The sequence below is a fragment of the Sinohyriopsis cumingii genome, unplaced genomic scaffold (genome assembly GCF_028554795.1).
Source record: "Sinohyriopsis cumingii isolate HCF-2022 unplaced genomic scaffold, ASM2855479v2 utg000622l, whole genome shotgun sequence".
Lineage (NCBI taxonomy): Eukaryota > Metazoa > Mollusca > Bivalvia > Unionida > Unionidae > Sinohyriopsis > Sinohyriopsis cumingii.
In genome coordinates, this window is record NW_028315918.1 from 511,400 (window position 1) to 530,500 (window position 19,101).

Below are 19,101 nucleotides of genomic sequence, written 5' to 3' on the forward strand. Positions count from 1 at the left end.
GTGAACTTCTTCCACAACCATGACCTAATGATACTTTTAACTCTGCATGATTGGGAATTTTTCATATTTCTGATAAACCTGGAATTGTGAATCCAATTATCCTCATACAATGATACATGGGTATTTCAATATTTTGGATGATAAGAGCTTAATGCTGAATAGATCAGATATGACCATGTCTTGGCTATGTAACTTTTATTCACTTGATTATATTACTTGCTGGTCTGATAAAAATGCAAACAAATAAACAAAAGACCCATGAAGGGACTGATGCTCTGCTGGCCAAAATGACTTCATAGGAATTAATATGAAGTGAATCTCTTCCCTCCTCTTATCTTTATTTAATTGCCAAGTATGGAATCATCTTTATTCTTGAAAAACTACAAAGCACAGACCATTATCACTCTGACTTGACCCAAAGTTCAAACAGGCATTTTCAAACTTGTTCACAACAGGACAAACATGCTGGTGGTCTTTATTCACAACCAAGTATACATGACCACTGAGAAAAGATGGCATAATGTCACTCATAGCCTGTACTAAATAATGGCAGCCCTACAGAAATTAATAAGTTAAGTGTTACTACAAATAAAGCTGGCAACAAAAATTATATAGGAAGAAAAATGACACAGACTGTACAAAGTATAGGCAGTGTCAGAGTGATTTATTGCAGCTGAAGTAATAGTTGGTAAATTATAGAAAAGTGTGAAAATTGAGTGGAAGGGTCATTCACAGCCATCATGTGACTGTAATTTTTTTTCTTCTGCTATCCATTAGTCAGTCTGATGACCAAGCCTTTTATATATTAAGTTAATAATGTTAGTACCACAATGTAATGGTGCAAAAGTTTGAAGATTACTTTGTCTGCAGAATAATTTCACAGGACACTGGTGGTCAGTGTGACATTTAAACATTAATTTTGATGTATTGGCTAGGATCACTATAGCTTTGGCAACATGTAATAAATAATCTGCGTGGGGCATGAAATGAATTTTGATTAGAACCTTTTTGTTAGAGCCAGATGAGTACAATGTTAACACCAGGTCATAGCAGTAAAATGTCCATTGATGTGAACCAGGGAAAATTTTAGGAAGTTGTGGTCCATTTGAAACAGGTGTCATAAAATGATATTTTCCAGGAGAGTTATTAATAAAGGCAGACTAGAGAGAACTATTCTAACTTTGATGGGAGTGATAAAGATTTTTGGTGGTAATGTAGTAATCTTGATTGGCTAAGCTAAATGAGGGTGTGTTTTACCTGTCAAAATTCAGGCTTTTAAAGTAATCCCCTCATGAGATTAGGCAGGCCAAGTTTTACTGCCAAGAGGAAAAGTCAGAGGGACTTAATAAACAATATCTCTTGTTAAACAAATTATCCACAGGACAAAGGGGTCTGGTTCTATTAGAGACCCATATCCAAAGAAGGACCAAAGGAATTCTCTGATCACAAGAGAGCAAGGGCTCAAATAAAGCACAAGGAGACAGCACCATATGGTTGCAGAGTGGAAAAGTCTGTAAGCAAGGGATGACCTTAAGAGGAGGAAGAGAGGAGAAGAAGCAATATGGGAAAGACTGAAGCACCAGGTGATGCTGTGATGCAAGCAATCTGACTTCAAACTGTCACTCAATCATATGTTTCAATTTGTTCTATTAGCAGAAGAACAGATAACTGAATTTCACATAATTTTGTAAATCCATTTCTGAGAGAAAGTGAATCATTACATGTCATGTTTAATTTCATTTTTATGTAATTGATTAAATTGTTGTATTTTCATTGTGGGGGCTTCTCTTCTATATCTCTGCTCAGGTCTGTTATTCCATCATTAATTTTATATTTTATTTTATTGTTTACTCGATCCTGACAATAACTACATGGTTGATCATCTATATAACGATAACCAAAAACCATAAGGAGTGGGGGAGATCACATATTTCCACCACCTCCTAACACATAATATTAACCATTTCATTAGGTTAATGATGATAATACCAAAATATATCTACCCAGCATCTTGACTTCTCTGGTGGCCTAAGTGGTTTAAGAGCGTCTGCCTCAAGTCATACCAAAGACTTATTTTAAAACAAAACAATACTAGCAGCTGCCACGATTGGTGCATAGCATTAACTCATTAACCCCTGGCGCCGAGTTTACATGGCAGGAGTACTGCCAAGCTCTGTAGCGTCAAGGTCATGTATGATACACTAAAGTGGGTGGTATTATAGAAAGGTAGACAGATGTAGCTCTACAATGATACTAAATAATCTGAACATTTTAGATGCACTACAAAATACAGCGGGAAAAACCTAATTTATTGGACCCATTGTTTTTTTCACCCAAAACTCACCCATGGTCGGAATCCGATTTTGTGTCTGGATTTTAAACTTAGTGGCCTGAGATCTAAGGCTGACCAGTCTGAACTTCACACAGACAGGTGAAACTTTGCAAAAAGTAGGATAAGGTGGGCATTTGGAATAAAGAGTGGTCTCGATATGAACATGACGGGACCGTTAAGAAAAAAGAAAAAAGTTTTATATGATAACTAGGACATTATAATTCTGGTTTCATAAAACACCAATAAATCAGGACATCTAAAAAGTTATAATTATGAATGAAAGATTGATATATCTGGAATCACAATGCAATGAAGGACATTAAAAAAAGACAGGCTACTACATATACTTTGATTCTATTTAAACTATTTATCCAATGGTAGTGTTGAGCAATAAGGAACATCTTGATAACAGTGTGCATGATAGAAGATATTACTAACAAAGATCTCCAATTTCAAGTTCCTCAATTGTAAGGCATTAGTTTTTTGACATTACATAATTAACTCTCTTTCCAGTATGTTATCACTGTCGTCTATCCCCACTTTTATCAATACTTTACATAACTGTAATTGAAACTTCCCTTGAAGTGCTCAATGAAGGGAAAACTCAAGGGTCTGAAGACTACCATTTAACAGTCCCAGTCTTCATAAGAAGGTAGGGGGGTGGGGTTTGAAGTGGCCTTGATTACAGGTAACAGGTGAAAGGATTACAGAGCAGATCTGTGGCTCTACCTGTGTAATAGCAGTTATTACCTGTGGGGTATGTAATCATATCACTACCTACCTATGCAAAGGTGTGTTTTTGTAACTTGTTACATCTACCAAGGTCATGTAAACTAAATCATCACCAATGCTATTTAATTTTATAAACCTTAATCTGTAGCAAACAGCATAAAACCATCTGACACTTATTTACCTCCCTGCGTGTAGTCAAGGTGCATCAACAGTTCTGCAAGCCACATGTTAGATTCAGTTTCTTCTTAAATCAGCTCAATGCTGACTGCTGTGGAGTGTCTGTATGCAAGGCAATTTACTCTTTGGGTTGGCACTATGCAGCTTTGTATGTCATACTGAAAACCAAACAAACAATTCCCTGTGCAGTTAAACCACTACAATCACTTCCTCCCACCTTCATGACCAATTGACACATTTGCATGTCATTACCATCCATTGTATATCTGTTGGCGTGATAGTTTCATCTTTGACAGAAGTTGTACAACCTCTCCATCCACTGTAATATATACTTACAAGTCCAGTCCATTGCATAATGAGCCAGAAAATACAGGTATATGTTGCAGGTTTTTTTTCTGCTGATTACAAATCTGCATGCTATTACCTTCCATTGTCTTGATGTTTTCATCTTTGACTACTGTGAGAGAGAGAGAGAGAGAGAGAGAGAGAGAGAGAGAGAGGGAGAGAGAGAGTGGAACCTCTCCATCCACTGTAATGTACCATATATATATATATATATATATATATATATATATATATATATATATATATATATATATATATATATATATATATATATATATATAACTTACAAGTCCAGCAAATCTGTGTCTATATTGTTGTTTGTTCTACTGATTACAAACTGCAACAAATCAATACCTGCTGGTGCATTATGTGATGGCATCTTGTGGTTAGTGTAGTTTGCAACTGGACTTTACTTATAAGTACGAATACAGTGTTCCCATACAGTGTTATGCATATCTGATTTAATTCATATTTATTTTAATTTAATTGTTTATTCTATTATATGCTATTATAATGTAAATTTATTCACTAGAGATATTTTCCAGAAAACTGGTCGACCTGAATCATTGTTTTCATGAACACCAGGTGTTGGCCTGGATGCTGACCTTGATTCAAAATTAGTAAACAAAGTCCTATTTTTATTTTAAAATAATTGGTTGTTGTCAAGGTCATGATGGGGCTTTGGGTTTACGATGTAAACAACTTTTTTAATTCTTTTATTTCTTAGAGAAAAGTACTGGTCTAATCAAGGCCATATTCTGTGTACATGACATAAACATGATCACGTGCCTCCCCCCCCCCATTTGGCAACTTGGAGGAATTTCGAAACTGCGTCTTATAATACAGTATAACCTTTGTTTTAGAGAGAGAGATCTCAGTTTGGGGCTTTTTACACTGATGTCAAGTTAGTCTGTTGTTGCCAGATTTTAAATTTAATTTTCTTCAGATCAGTTGGATTTCAAAAGGATTAATTCTTTTTTTTCTCTGGAAATATTTTGAGGAGTGCTCACACAGAAATTTTGGAAAGACATTGCTTACAAATTTAATTTGAATTTCCAATACTGGAGTGCCATTATTTGTATTTCTACAAGGAAATGTAGATACGCACAGTGGGGCCCCGAGTGGCCGAGTGGTCTAAAGCGCTCTTCGTTACGGATCACTGCCATCTCACCTCTGTCTGCGGCGGTTCGAGTCTAAGATTCAGCCAATGTGGGCATGTGAGAAAGCTTGCCAGTAGCTTCTCGTGGGTCGGTGGTTCTTTCCGGGGTTTTCCGGGTTCTTCCTCCACCATTAATACTGGCTGCCATGTATAGCCTATTGTGCTGAAAAATGGCGTTAAACCCCACAACAACAACAACAAGATACACACAGTACTGACTACAGCATACATCATTGTCATCCATCTTGGATTTTCCATCGGGGTTTGAACTTGAAATTATTAGAACATTTGTTACTCGGACTTTTGCAAAATAATTCATGGATTATTCTTAGATTATTTCTGGATTTGATTCTTGAAACCATAAGTTCTTCTTTGTTTTCATTTTTACAGAATTTTGCCAGGAAATTAAATTATTTGTTAAATTTTAAAAAGCTTGTTGTTTTCACTCTTTCTGTGATACTGGTTATTCGAGCCTAAACACGTAACAACAGAGATGGTTATCAAATCGAGGAGTAGGATCAAGTAATCCTATGATAATCTTAAGCTGTGGTGACAAATAGTTTTGTCCATTTTCAAGTAATAAAATACCTCTCTACCCAAACAAGAGTCCCTTGAAGAGGCTGATGCTCTACTTAGGAATTTTTTCCCCCATGAATTCCAGATAAAATCATTTCTTATTTTTCAAGTGTTGAAACCATCTATGATATTCTTCAGTGAAACAAGATTTTCAAATTAAATGTGTGTGTGTGTGTGTGTGTGTGTCATTTGGATTTTTAACCTAGCTTTAACTTTTTTCAGTCATATCACAACAATGTCTGCAGTGTGGTAAGTTTATAGTTATGTCTAGAAGTGGAGCATCATGCTGCAGGCATGTAGCATCATGTCCCACCCAGTCACATTATCCTATACCAGGCCAACCAGTCCTAACACTAACCTCTTAATGCTAAACGCCTAGGGAGGCAGCTGTTAATACCATTTTTATAAGTCTTTGGTATGACTCAGCTGGGGTTTGAACTCGCGACCTCCTGCATCCAAGGTGATGCTCTAATGACTAGGCATCTCAAGTGGTCTTTAAATTAAATGCCGAATGTTATGTATGTGTGTGTGTCTGTGTTTTGGATTTTTAGCGTAGCTTTAACAATTTTTCAGTCATATCACTACCATGTCTGCAGTGTGACAGTTTATAGTGATGTCTAGCACTTGGGCATCATGCTGCAGACATGCAGCAAGTTGTCCCACCAAGTCACATTGTCCTGACACCAGGCTGACCAGTCCTAACACTAGCATCTAAATGCTGAGCGCAAAGTGAGGCAGCTGTTTGTAACATTTTTATAAGTCTTTGGTATGACTCAGCCGGGGATCAAACCCATGACCTCCTGCATCCGAGGCTGATGCTCTAACCACTAGGCCACCAGAGCGGTCATGTGTGTGTGTGTGTGTGTGTGTGTGTATATTTCTTGGCTTTTATTAATGATTATATTATATATGTTGTATAAATTTGTATTCTGTACTTGACCTTGTCCATAATCAAGTTTGCTGTGCACCTGACCATGGACATTTATTTTGTGAACATCATAATATATAGCTGTTATTTCTCTACTATTGTGGATTAAATATATTTACATGGGTCTGGGTCAAGGACACAGATTTCAACTGGAATTTCCTGAACTTGTTGACAACCTTCAATGTTTTGCAAAGGAAGCTGTAAAACCCACATCCAGGAGCTATTACTGTGTCCTAGTTTTTATATTACTGTTTATTTAAGAAATTACTCATTCTTGAAGTGGAATCAGTCTTATTGTTGTGTTGAGTTTTTCATTTGGGTGGATTTATTTATTCAAATTATTATTCACTGGAAATGGAAAGTGCTCATCTATATTACTCTTGGACAGAAATATTGATATGGAACTATGGTGAATTCAGACAAGGACATTTTTGGATTATATGATATATCAAAAAGACTTAGCACATTATCACAATCCAAACCACTGGCATATTTGAGACTACAGGCACATCAACACATTCAATATTGGAACATCATGACTTCTAATAGAATGTTTAAGACTATTTTGGGTTTAATTCACAATGCTGTAAGTTCAATTTTAAATTTTCTGTTTGTATCCTACAGAAATAAATTATTTGTTGAATTTTACAAAACTTGTTGGATTTCACTCTTTTCTGTTACTTAATTTAAGATCAATGAGTCATAACACTAAGTACACATAATGGATGCCAGCTTGGTACATGTACCATTTCCTTTAGGACAAAGCAGATATTATAAGAAGTGTTTTGGCAAAACCCTGATGTCATAATAATCATCCATTACGGCAGAGAAGTAGCAGCAAGATTTTTATGGCAGTCGGTATGTCAGCCATATCGTATGTATAATAGGTACCATTTTCATTTAGAACCTAGTGAAAATCATATATAACCATACTGATGGAGATAAGTTGAGGCAACATATTTTCAAGATTCGACTTTCCCTTCTGTAGTAGCAATAACAAGATTTTCAAGATGGCTGCCATAAGAGCCATAATGGATGTCAGATTAGCATTATTTTCATTTAAAACCAAATTGACATCATAAGAAATCTTGTGGTTAAAACTATGTCAATATGACTTTTTGTTCAAACAGTTGTGATAACGAGATTTTTAAGATGGCTGACATCCTGAATGTCAAATTTTCACCATTTTTGATTTAGGACCAGCTACACATCAAAAGAAGTCTTTTAGCAAAAACCGCATGTTGATATGATCATTTATTCTGTGTAAATAGCAATAAACAAGTTGTTCACGATGGCTGCTGTGGAGGACTTCATCTCAGTACTATTTTCATTTATGACCAACTCACTGTAAATCTTTCTGTGGAAACCCCATTTTGACATGACCATCGATGTTGGAAGAGTAGTTATAACAAGATTTTCAAGATGGCTGCCATGGTGGCCATATTGGACATTCAAGTTATATCACTTTCACTTGACAACAACATCATAAGAAATCATTTAGCGAAAACCCGATGTTAATATGACCATCCATTCAGGAAAAGTAGAAATAACAAGACTTACAAGATGGCTGCTAAGTCAGCCATATTAGAAATCAGATTGGCACCATTTTCATTTAGGACCAAGTAGACATCATAAAAATACTTTTCTTAGAGCCAGAACATTATTCTATCAGCTCCATGTTTCTATAATAGAAAAATGGATCATTTGGAAGGACTCAGTCTTATTGGTAACAATCTCCTAGAATCTAAAGAGGAAAACTATGCTTGTTTGATTCATCAAAACCTCAAAGCTATATATATATAGAGTTAAAATGTACAATTACAGCAACTTTTGTTGTAGACATGTTTAAACTATAAACTTCTCTACCAATGATTTTCTTTCAGACATAAACTTGATATGCCAAAAAACAACACTGGCTATGTCCCTCACCTTTTGCAAATGAAGCTGTAGTCAATAATACCTAGCTTTGTGGGATCAATTAAAATAAAAAATATTATACAAAAACTGTACAAAATTATCTAACACTAATAAAATAATAACAATTTATCTATAATATACCATGTATATGGTTTTAGTAAATTTCAGGTTTGAAGTGGCATTGATTACAGGTGACAGTTGAAAGGATTATCTGGAAAATCAATGAATTACCTGTAAAATAGCAGTTATTACCCGAGACATGTATTCAATTCATATAAAGGTACGCTTTCAAAATTATAATCATAGTGGGGAGATCTATTTGAACTAAACTGATTTATGATCAAGTTGTAAAATAGATGTCTTCAATTCATTAAAAAGTGTTTTGTATTTATTCTGTTACCTTTTAAATCCAATTAGTTTGCATGTATGTCAAATTATGTAAAATGGTGTGCATCAACATATCAAATTATCTTTCTCAGCCTGTATCATATTTGTACATCATGCTTTATGGTGTTTAATAAGATATCTGTACATCATACTGTATGGTGTTTAATAAGATATCTGTACATCATACTGTATGGTGTTTAATAAGATATCTGTACATCATGCTTTATGGTGTTTAATAATATATCTGAACATCATACTGTATGGTGTTTAATAAGATATCTGTACATCATACTGTATGGTGTTTAATAAGAAATTTGAGGCTCAAAATATCTTTGCAAATATCACCAGGTTAGATGAGAATATTAAAGTCTCATTTACTGTTAACGAAGTATTCAAATTAGTCACAATAAAATCTTTAGTGCACTGGTATTGTCAGTTACAAAACTTTTGTATATGCTCAATATATGACTGTGTTTTAAATTTTTAATTTAGCTTTAACAATTTTTTGTCACATTGCTACATTGCTACAATGTCTACAGTGTTACAGTTTACAGCGACATATTACACTGGGAAATCATGTAACATCATGTCCCACTTAGTAATATTATCCTAACACCAGGCTGACTAACCTCTTAAAGCACAGCAGCCATTAGTACCATTTTGAACTGTCTTTGGTATGACTCAGCTGCGGTTTGAACTGCGACCTCCCATATCCGAGGTGGATGATCTAACCACCTAGGCCACCGGGGCAGTCCAAATATATGACTGGTATTGTCAATTAGAAATACATGTATTATGGCAATTACATGATGCACTGTCATATAGAAAACATGACAACATGGTAAATATATGACCGATTTACTGTGAGCTTGTGCACAATATTTCAGGTTCAATTTCTATTTTGAAGTGACATTAATTGCAGGCAGGATGTGAAAGGATTACATAAAGAGCTCAAGCTGTACCTGTGTAATAGCTGTTATTACCTACAGAACATGAAATAAGTCACCACCTTCTTGTGTAAAGGTGTGCTTCATAACGTATAATTATGTATATACTAATATTAAAGGGTGTAACATCACTGAATACAGTGGAAAACTTGGTGAAGTAAAAAACATCTGTTACAGGGGATTCATGCAGCTTGAGCACCTCAGTTGTAGAAAACCACTGGTTGTTCAGGTTTAATTTTGTTGACATGAATTTTGGAATTCTAGTTTTTAGTTAGACTTTGATAAAAACTTTACCAATGTGTGGATCTGAATCAGAACCAGCTGCTCATACCAATACTTGTGACCATTCCACAACACATATTTACAGCAAAAAACGTCCTACTCTTATTGTGGTGGAAGGTAAGTGAACCTGCCTCAGACAACCTTAGGATATCATCATATGCTAAGTTTAAATTAATGTTTAAGTATTATTTTTCTGAAGAAAACAAATGAAGTGGAATCATTCAGGGTATTATTTGGAGAGATATAACTAATAACTGGGTAAGATAATAAAAATCCATTTACTCTGAGATATATAACTACAGGCTGGATTAAATATAAGTCCATTCATACTTGTTTGCTTACAAGCCAGTACAACTAAAAAATCAAGTCAAGACTTTTGATCTTAAAATCAACTGTAATGCAACTAGCTACTGTGGTGCATGTACTGACTGTCAGAATGGCACCATTTTAATTTAGGTCTTTTGGTGAAAACCCCATATCATAATGATCATCTATTCTAGAGTAGTGAAAACAAGACTTTTAATACAGTTGTCATGGCAGCCATACTGTATGTATAACTGGTATCATTTTCATTTTGTACTTGATTTAAACCCACTGTCATCCATTTAGAGGAAGTAAAGACAAGATTTTTAAATCAGTCATTGTGGCAGTCACACTGGATGTAGAACTGGTACCACTGTCACTGTCAGGATGAGCTAGTGATAACCAGATGTTGATATAGCCATCTATTTGGTGAGGAGTAGAGATAACAATATTTTCAATATAAGACTTTCCATTCAGGATGAGCATCAACAACAGGATTTTCAAGATGGTTGCAGTGATGACATATTGGACAACAGATCAACACTAACTGGACAACAAAAGAATTCTGGTTTAACCCTTATGTAAATATGTCTTTCTGTGTAAGTATATCTGTGATAACAAAATTTTTAAGATGGCAACATTTTTTATCAGTAGCAAATAGACATCACAAGAAGTCTTTTAGTGAAAAGCCCAAGTTAATATAAGGAGTAGTACCTAAATATTACCTAATCATTCACTAATGATCTTCAGGGAACTCCTTTTGTTGTGTTCAAAGTAATTCTTTCTTTTTGTCAAACTGCAGAAGGTCCATAATTATAAAAAAAACTTATTATTATATAAGTGTCATTGAAATTATACCATAATTAGCTGTGTGGGAGACAGGTTTCTAAGGTATAAAATCTGGATTTGATTTATTATTCATTAATTGCTAATGAAACCATTCTCCAATTACATTCTACCTGTCCTAATTATATGATTGAGGGTTAACTGTCAGGTGTGAACAGGTGAAAAGATGTTTAGCGTTAGTGTGACACCTCAACTTCTTATCTAGATCATCTGATATCATGGCAAATAGTGGTGCACTATCACTGAGCCTGAAGGAAAATGTTTCTACCTTCCAATATGTGTAGTCTTCCTGGCAATTCCACTCATACATCATAACAGTTAACAGTGCTGCAATTATTAATATCTACTTCATCAATTTCAATTTTTGATCTAAACCATACTCTTGGTCTTTCTCTAGGCCAGAAAAGCATGTTACTGCCACCATGCCTTGCGTGCCTGACATGCTTTTTCACAATGCTTCATGGGCACCTGCACATTGGGGTGAGTGGGAGGGAACTCCCCCCCCTTGGATTTCACAGCTGACCACTGCATGTTTGCCCACTCCACCCCACCCACAAAAACAATAATGTGGGCACCCCTGCCATGCCTTAATTTATTGCTAATGATGCCTGGAATTTACCAACTTAATATCAAAACTGTAGCAATTCACTGATAATATGACCTTGATCACTATTTTCTTCAGGTATCCACAACAAGTCCGTAGCTGAAATTTTCTGTCTATTTGATCTGGATCCTAGATAAACTAACATTATCTTCTGTATTAGGTTACCAAAACTGCAACTGTCAACTTGGACAAGATCAGCCTATATATATATATAACTACAGAAGACATTGACAGAAAGCCTGATTTCTGCACATAAATTACAAATATAGACATTGACAGAAAGCCTGATTTCTGCACATAAATTACAAATATAGACATTGACAGAAAGCCTGATTTTGGCACATAAATTACAAATATAAACAGTAACAGGAAGCCTGATTTCTGCACATAAATTACAAATATTGACAGTAACAGAAAGCCTGATTTCTGCACATAAATTACAAGTATAGACAGTGACAGGAAACCTGATTTCTGCACACAAATTACAAATATAGACAGTGACAGTAAACCTGATTTCTGCACACAAATTACAAATACAGACACCAACAGAAAGCCTGAATTATGCACATAAATTACAGATAAAGACACCAACAGAAAGCCTGAATTATGCACATAAATTACAGATATGGCACCAACAGATGGCCTGATTTTATAAATTACAAATATAGACAGTGACAGTAAGCCTAATTTCTGCACACACATTACAAATACAGACACCAACAGAAAGCCTGAATTAAGTACATAAATTACAGATACAGACAGCAACAGCCTGATTATTTCTGTAGATAAATTAACAGTGATAAAAAGCCTGATTTTTTAAACATAAATTACATATGCAAACAGTGACAAAAAAACATTTCTGCAATACATATATGTCTATCCATTCAGAAGTAGCATTAATAACAATTTCAGGATGACCACTGGTGGCCATATTGGCCACCAGATCAGCACCATTTACATTTAAGACAAACTAGACCTCATAAGAAATCTTCTGAAAACCTCATGTCAGTATGACTTTCCAGTCAGAAGGAGCAGTGACAAGATTTTCAAAATGGCCATTTTGGCAGCCATATTGAATGTCAAATCGGTTCCATTTTCATTCATGATCAATTAGACATAATAAGAAGTGAAAACTCTATGTTGATAACCATCCATTCAAGAGGAGTAATGAAAAGATTTTAAAGCTGGAGACTGTTGAAGCCATATTGAAAGATCTGAACAGCACCATTTCACTCAGGACAAACCTGACTTTTGGGAAAATGTGTGTGTAAAGTTTCATGGCAACTGTCCACCTAGTTCAGAAGAAGTAGTGGGAACAATCTTGTGCTGACAGACAGACTATAGACAACAAACCATCCCATAAGCTCTTCTGCTCCTTGACCAAATAGAAAGTTAACAAGAAATTGTAACAAATTAATTATGCAACTGTATGTCATGTCTTTCCAACTACATGATACAGGCATGTTTTCACTTCCACATGACCTTGACCATAAAGGTCAGATGGAGGGTTGGTTTGCATATATATGTAAAAGCAAAGCTTCCTGATCCTAAGGTCCAAATGATATATCGATCTCAAGGGGCTTGGGACCCATGACCATACCAAACAACTTTAATGAAAAATTTTGCCAAGATTTTAAAAATTACACTGACATTGACTTGGGAGCAGAAGGAATACCAGCAATGCATGCAGCTGAAAAACTATAAAAGCTTAGAATGTTTTCTAGTTTTATAATCCAAGCATGACAGCTATCCTTCTAAGGGTTTGTGACTTATAAAGGTCCAGAAAAACTTCAATCAAGAATTTAAATGAAATTTACTTTTCTTGGAGGATAGAAGGAAGGAGAGGCTCCATGAAGCATAAAAAGCAACCCCTAATGAGTATACTATATTATAGCAATGGCTCTCAAAATCTGCACTTAAGACTATAAAACTTTCACCTAAAACCAAACCAGGATTATCAACTGACCTTGACCTTGGAGGGTAAGAGTGAGAAAAATTAAAATGACAATGCTTACTAATAATACTTTCCAAACATGACAGCAATCCCTCAAATGGGACTTTTAAAAATACGGAAAAAAAACTTAACCAAACAGTATACCACGTGACTTTTACCTTGCCTCAGCTGACAGAAGAAGCTACTGCAGCATGGGGATATAAAATCCAATGCATATTTATTATTTTTTAAAAACCTATCCATCAAAATGTTTGAGATTTACGATCATACTTAAAACTTTAAACCAAAACCTCAACCGATTTTAATGCCAATACTGTAGCAAGAAAATTTGGCCTTCCCCTCCCAATAAAAAAAAGTTTGATTGGAATTTTGGGACCCCATTGGGCTGTCCCCCACCCCCACCAACAATTGTATGGATTGCATGTGTGATTGCTATGCTACTGTTGGAATGAATGACCCATACTTCTTACCTATGCTAATGATCAAAATATGAACTATTAATTATAACTTTATTAATCAAAATATATATCAATGAAGTATTAAACATAACTGTATTAATTAAAATAAATATCAATGAAGTATTAGTTATAACTTTATTAATCAAAACATATCAATGAAGTTTTAAAGATAACTGTATTAATTTAAATATATATATATATCAATGAAATACTGACCATACTCACCACTGGCTTTAACTTTTAATGAAATTTTTTAAGTGTCAATTTTTATGACCAGGACTTAATTTCACCAATATAAATTTTAAGTCATGTCTGGACTAAGACACTGATGAATATAAGGCAATTTATCAGATCACTGAATTTTAAACTTAAATCTAAGTTTAGATGAATGCTTTGGTGAAGTTCGTATGTACTAAGTAGTCAGTAAGTTAAATTGTTCCTTTATAATATTAACATTTGTGTGTGAGTCTGTGTAGGTATGTGTGTGTAAAAATGGACCTTTCCTTTTAATCTAGTTTTTTAATTTTCCATTGGCAAAACTCCACTATTCACTGTGTTATAAATTTCTATTGCATCATTTACAAAATAACTTCATTCAAAAGATGTCCCTCAAAAAGTTTGTGTATGTATTACCTACCTGCTCTTAAAATGCATTTGTATGCAATGAACCACTAGATGAAAGAACTTGCTAGCATAGAGGATATGGTGAAGGGAATTTGTGATAGGTCATGAGCAGTAATCATGGTGAAGGGAATCTGTGATCAGTTATGAATGAAGTTACAAATTTTGGTGTTGAGAATTTGTGATGTTTGTTATCAATTTATGTGCTTTCATCTTAATACTATTTATAATGAAGAAAGAACATTCAATTTGCACCACTATGTTTGTTTCTACGTCTCTGCTGGTGCTTAGATGCACTGTGCTTCATGCACAACTTACAAACATGCATGCAAGCACATTTCTTGGCTCAGAGATAGAATAGTTGCTTTCGATTTACTTTTGATTTATGCCAATATTCAATTTATGCCATAACCTCAGGAATGCATGGATGGTGTAATTTAAACGTCACTTGTATCTAGAACTAAATTCTTTAGGCTATATTGTACTTAGGAAAGCTTGCCAATCTGAGGGTGTTTTGTTCTTTAACCAAAGTGGCTGTTCTAACAAAGAATTATTCAATGAGGCACACTTTAAGCTGTTTCACAATTGAAAACAGCTAGATAAGGACAAATATAGTGCCTTCTGGACTGTTACCTTGCTTCAGTTCATATACTGTCTCACCCCAGTACCCCACTCCAGTTGACAATCCCACTACCCACCTGCCACCCCAGTATATGCCATCTTGCATCTGCTGAATACAGGGTAAGCCTAATGGTTGCACTTTGTTTGGAAAAATGATATCACATTACACAACCAAGGTCATAAAATGGCCAATGACAGGCCATAGTGAAATATGTTCCTGATTTTAGCAAAGTATACTGAACACAGCCTTACAATCTACTGACATATATGGTTAAATCACTTTGCATTCCACCTACTTTCTCATTTCCAGAAGAATGCATTCTTTAAAATTCTTAATCAAAATGGATGTAAACAGATCAGCTCTAAATTTGGTTGAATTGTAATTTTATTTGCAAGTACATCCCATTGAATCATTTACACATAATTACATACTTCAGATCTCATACCAGTTACCTGGAGACATGATTCTCAACTTGTCAAATTTAAACACTAAATAAAAAACTTTGAATGTGGCATTACCACACCTAGTTTTATGATCACATTTCATGTTTACATTTTCGAAAAATATGAATGTACATATGTGCCACAAAGTGTAACTTTGCTTTAATAGTGTTCTTTTTTATATGTAAAAAAATGAAGACATCAAATACATTTCATTTTTAAAAGTCAAAATTTGTTCATTGATTAGTTAGCAATAAATATAAATCCAACATATTGTATACACCAGCACACGGGGACATACAGTATTCACAATATTAGGTTTATAGCTTCTAATCTGACACAATTGACAATATTTGTCGAAGAGCGTCTCTCTCTTCTTTATTCAACTGCCCTCAGAAAGGATTTCATTCAAACCAAAATGGCATAAAGTTTGAAGGATGGCGCTGAGTACGATTACCAAATACCCCAGTATGTATAACTGTACCATTCAGATGTACATTACGGTGAATTCCGATGTATTTATGAGTCATCAAGTACGTGGTAAAAAGCTGTATTATTCTGCAGCACGTCCTTCAAACACTGAACCTATTTCATCATAAAACATTTAACAACAGCTTCAGTGCTCTCCAATTTTATTCTACACTATTTATTCTATATTATGTGTCATGTAGAAAAATTGTTCACATACCACAAACAACAATGAATTGATTAGTGACATTTTTTTTATAATACTACTCACATTCTTGACACACTCAGGAATGAGGTTCTACTGGGTGAAAACAATTTCCAGGAGTTCAAGACAGGACCATTTCTTCCTTTTATCTGTTCAGCGTTAAAACCATTTGAAATTTTTCATTGATAACAAAATTTTCAAATTAGCTGAATTTCGGATTATCACGAATTTCATTTATGACCAACTTGACATTATAAGATGTTTTAGAGTGAAAGTTCATGTTCATACGAACATTCATTTGGGTGGGGAAGCTGTAACAAGATTTTCAAAATGTCTGCTGTGGTGATCATTAGACTGGCACAATATTCATTTAGGACCAACTAGACATCATACGAAGTCTTTAAGTGAAAAGCCCGTGTTGATAAGATAATCCATTCTGGAGGATTAGAGGTAATAAGATTTTCAAGATGGCCAATGCAGTGGCCATATTGGACGTCCAAGTTGCACCATTTTCATTTTGGACCAAGTCGACTATGTGGTGAATGTGTGTAAAGTTTCAAGGCAATCCTCTAAGTAGTTTAGGAGGTGCAGCAATAAAAAATGGATGGGTGGACAACAGACCATCCCATAAGCTCTTCTGGTCAATCTCCAGTAAAGCTAAAAAAAATTTGAGAAAAAAGGAGGCTGAAGGGCAAAATTCCAAGTCAAATATGTGTCAATATGTGTCATTACTACCTACAATGATGAGAATGAAACTTTACCAAAATTGGCCTAACATAAAGCCTCATATCAAACTGAGTTCCGTCCATTGAATCCGTCAACTTGAACCATAAATAAACTGAAGGGCAAAGTTCCAAGTTAAACACCATCCATAACATTGTATGAACCTTTTGCATGTAGAATGTGAAAATCAAACTGGTCTAAGTCCCTTTTGATATAAAGCTTCATATCAATTTTGATTTCAAACCATCAAGTCCATTAAAAGTAATTGTGTGTTAAGTAAATTTCTGACAGAACAGGATGGGATAAAACAATGTGATATAATGTGATGGATGGACACTGACAGCACTATACCCCTCCCTCCTCTTGAAAGATATGACAGGGCCATCACAAAGAGTCCATACACTAGTGTTTGCAGCATTTTTTTCTGGCTTGAAATTAAAAACTTACCAATATTTGCCTTTTTTCTTTGCTGATTGTTCAATAATACTGTGAGCATATTCTCTGATTTAAGCATTGAAAAAATATTCTTCTTTGCAAAAATAGATGCTTATAAAAATATACAAATTCATATTAAATACAAATATTTAATATGTCATTTCCTGTGTTTTTTTCTTTTAAAAATTCTTGTCTCCATTATTTCTGTCTCTTCAACACCATGCCCAACTCATAATGACAACAAAAGCCTATGGACTCCACAGCCTTTCTCCTTGTCAAGTGGTGTCAAGATACCCCATACCAGCAATGGATGTCTTTGTTGCTAGAACTTAACACTGCGACATTATCAATGGCGGGGAGAGGGTCTTATAGCTTCAACCCCCTAGAGCTGGCAGGCTTTGCAGCCTTGTACAGGTCAAAAAGCCTTTTAACTTTTGGTAATACAAAGACATATAACCCATGTATAACCCTATATGATAAAACTGAGGCCACTAGAGCTTACTTTGGGCAAGAGAACTCTGTCATACAACCAGCCAAAAGCTGGCCTAAATCAAGAAGACCCATGTCATAAATACATGAAATATAGACCACAGTGACATCTTTAACAGACAGGGTAGAATGTTATATCAAGCTGTATTTCAACAAAATAGGTCATATGACTCTACACTCAACAGTGAACAAGAAATTACAAAATATGCATGACCTCCTTAATCAAAGTCAGCGAAACATGAAATGCAGGCCATTGAGACCTACTTTTGGCAGGAGGGCTATGCTGTCCTCAACAGGATGCGTTGACCTAAAATGAGTCAGTAACATATGGCCACAAGTGTGAAAGAAACTATTATGGATGGATAGATGAATGAAATGAGGGATAAATGTGCAGCTGTACCTAGTGTTAAGAATGATAAACCATCATGATAGCTACTGGTATACATCATTTACAAATGCTCAATGCAAACTGTGTAATACTTAACCCTAGACTCAAAACTCTGGAACTGATCCCTCAAGGTACTGTATACAATCCTGTACAAGTCCTATCCAACAGAAAAATCTCAGACCCAGATCTGCCATCACACAATGCACTGTCAGATCTAGGTCAATGGCATTTGTTAGGACTAATCAGTATTCAAAGCATCATAGACCATGACCTACCAGTGCATTGTGCAGTTGGATCTATCTTATACAAGCAAACCACTGAAAGAAGTAGTCAAACATCAATAATTGATTTAATATTGTTGAAATCAAACAGTATTATCTAAGGCACAAACACAGAGTGACAACAATTGTTAGATTTAGGAACTCAAGTGTTGTAAACCGAGTTCATAATTAATTATACTTCCTTAAACCTATTTTAAAATAGTAAAAACAGCATTAATGGACACTTCCATGCAACGGACATATCTTCAGGGGCCCTGGGTGAGCAAGTGGTCTAAGGCACCGGGTGGAGAAGTGGTCTAAGGCACCGGGTGGAGAAGTGGTCTAAGGCACAGGGTGGAGAAGTGGTCTAAGGCCCTGGGTGGAGAAGTGGTCTAAGGCCCTGGGTGGAGAAGTGGTCTAAGGCACCGGGTGGAGAAGTGGTCTAAGGCCCTGGGTGGAGAAGTGGTCTAAGGCACCGGGTGGAGAAGTGGTCTAAGGCCCTG

At 35.2% G+C, this 19,101-nt stretch overlaps 1 protein-coding gene and 1 long non-coding RNA gene across 2 annotated transcripts in view; one reads left to right on the forward strand and one right to left on the reverse strand.

The window, feature by feature from the left end:
* The window catches only part of LOC149773637 (protein eva-1-like), a 258,264-nt gene that overhangs the window by 157,007 nt on the left and 82,156 nt on the right, over positions 1-19,101 (reverse strand). The window lies entirely within an intron of this gene.
* The window catches only part of LOC149773639 (uncharacterized), a 31,729-nt gene continuing 22,099 nt past the window's right edge, over positions 9,472-19,101 (forward strand). Inside the window, exons 1-2 of the long non-coding RNA XR_016417326.1 lie at positions 9,472-9,899; positions 10,563-10,684. This is a non-coding gene — a long non-coding RNA (uncharacterized LOC149773639). The remainder of the gene's footprint in view (positions 9,900-10,562; positions 10,685-19,101) is intronic.